A 2,902-nucleotide genomic window follows, 5' to 3' on the forward strand; every position below is an offset into this window, starting at 1 on the left:
CTGAAACTCAAGGTTTTATACTGTTCTACTAGTCACAATGTACATGATAAAACTTTCTTTAAAAAATAAAATGTTGAAGGGCAGCTAGGTGGTACAGTAGATAAAACACTGGCCCTGGATTCAGGAGGACCTGAGTTCAAATCTGGCCTCAGACACTTGACATTTACTAGCTGTGTAACCCTGGGCAAGTCACTTAACCCTCATTGCCCCACAAAAATAAATAAATAAATAAATAAATAAAATAAAATGTTCTTGATGTATTTTTACATCACTAAATTTGCCTCTCTTTCCCTATCTCAGCCATAACATATAACAAATAATACTGGGTGTCCTAAAAGTCTCAGAACAGTTTTAAGCCAGTAAAGCTTAATATTTTTAGTTTCTAAATTAATAGTGCTTAAGCTATTTAAGCTGAAAGTCATATTAATCTTTTAAGATACCTCCATTTCAAAGACAAGAAAGAAAAAGATAAAAGAAGGAAAGAAAAAAATGTTTAAATTGGTCAGTACACCAAAAAGATTCTTAAAATATGTATAATGTGCCACACTTATGGAATTTTCACCTCTACAAATGGGTGAGGCAAGGGTATCATTGTGCCGTGCTTGCTCTTTGTAAATTTGTAACATTCACTTTTCAGTGTTTTGTAGTTGTCCAGTTAATATTGCTGCAGTTGTTCTGTATATTGTTGGTTTTTTGTTTTTTGTTTGTTTTTTTGGCTCTGCTTACTTCACTATACAGAAATCCATATAACTCTTTGTTTCTTTGTATTCATCCTATGTTTGTTTGGTTGTTTTGTTTGTTCATTTTTTACAACATAGCAATTCCATATCATTGATGTACAACAATTTGTTAAACTATTTTCCAATTGATAGACTTCTACTTTGTTTCTAATTCTTCACTAGGGGCAGCTAGGTGGCACAATGGATAAAACATTATCCCTAAAGTCAGGAGGACCTGAGTTCAAATGTGACCTAAGACACCTACTAGCTATGTGATCCTGAGCAAGTCAACCCCAATTTCCATAACATCTGGGGCCATCTCCAGTCATCCTGATGTATATCTTGCCACTGGACCCAGATGCCTCTGGAGGAGAGAGTGAGGTTGGGGACCTTTCACAGTCCTTCCTCACTTCACTGCAAGTCATAACATCACCCTGAAGGAACAACAACAATTCTTTGCTATCACACACTTATACTCAAAGTATGCTGCTATGAGGTTCACACAGCTAGTAAGTGTCATGTATCTGAGGTTGGATTTGAACTCAGGTCCTCCTGATGCCAGGGCCATGCTTTATCTACTGCACCACCTAGCTGCCCCTGTAGAAAGATAGTTATACACATTCATTGTCAGTGAAACTGTGAACTGGTCTAACTATTCTGAAAAGTAATTTGAAAATATATACAAAAAGTACTTAAAATATCTGAACCCCTTGACTCAGAAATTCCACTTATAGGTATATAACCCAAAAGACCAATGACAAAAAGACTCTCTCTCTCTCTCTCTCTCTCTCTCTCTCTCTCTCTCTCTCTCTCTCTCTCTTTATGTGTGTATGTATGTATATATATATATATATATACCAAAATATTTATAGCAGTGCTGCATGTTATTTTCTCTTTCATTGAGCTAAAATATTTTTTATCTTTTCCTAAGCTGAAGAATTAATTTCTTCTGGTATAAAATATAAATTTAATAACCTCCCTCTCCCCCAGCCCACTGGGCTGCTCTGGTTTTCTTAATGTCCTAGTCCTGTAACACTTCATATTGTATATGGAGTAGGAAACATCTCCAGATTGGTTGAGAGACCATTAAGCTGGGAATTTCATTGTTTGTAGATACTGGGAACTTTGGGTAAAGAAGACTACATAAGGCTTTTTCAATATGTTGCTTAGTTTTTGCTGAATAGTTTTTCTTTTCCTTTTTTTTTTTTAGTCTTTGTTTTAAAAGGATGACTTTCTGGGAGGGGTGAGTAGGAATACATTTGGAATTGTGTATTATCTAAAAAGAAAAGATAATAATGGAAACTTATTTTTACAAAGAACGTATTACAGACTAACTACAGTTTCTTTTTTGCTATTGTTGTTTTCAGCACAACTATGCTGAGACTTTGGGGGGGGGGGCATCCCTCGTATAGAAAGATATAGGATTTATCCAGTCAATCAGCCAATTTCAATGCACCAAACTGTACTATCATCCATCTCAGCTGAATAACTTCTAATTCCATATTTTTTTTATTTTTTTTTGCAGGGCAATGAAGGTTAAGTGACTTGCCCAGGGTCACACAACTAGTGTCAAGTGTCTGAGGCCGGGCTGGATTTGAACTCAGGTCTGCCTGAATCCAAGGCCAGTGCTCTATCCACCGCGCCACCTAGCTGCCCCCTAATTCCATAAATTTTGATAGGAATACTTCCCTCTTTTTAAAATGGCATACAGACTACTTCATTTAATATAGTAATGCCTTGTTATCTCTGTTATCTATCCCTTATCACTTGTGATTTCATTAATAGGCTTGGAATTCATTAAGGTAGGGGAAATGTGTTGGTTGAGTTTTTGTCCCAATTCCTTCAACTAAACTAGTAAGATGAAATACAGAGGAAATAAAGATAGTGTCCTACATTTGAGTTTGAAAAATCAACTTTACAACTACAAAATATCTGTTGGAGGTAGATGGCTAGACAAATATTTGTGTGGGAAAAGATCTAAAGAGTTTTAATAAGTTACCAGCTCAATATTAGATAACACTATGACATGACAGAAAAAAAAATCTCATATTAGACTTAATTAAGGAGGAAAACAAGAGGTTATACCCTTTGAGTCCTCTGTCTTAATCAGATCACATATGGCATAATGTAGTCAGTTCTGAATGCCATATTTCATGAAAGAGTGACAAAACAGAAAATATCCT

Source organism: Dromiciops gliroides, chromosome 5, assembly GCF_019393635.1.
Source record: "Dromiciops gliroides isolate mDroGli1 chromosome 5, mDroGli1.pri, whole genome shotgun sequence".
Lineage (NCBI taxonomy): Eukaryota > Metazoa > Chordata > Mammalia > Microbiotheria > Microbiotheriidae > Dromiciops > Dromiciops gliroides.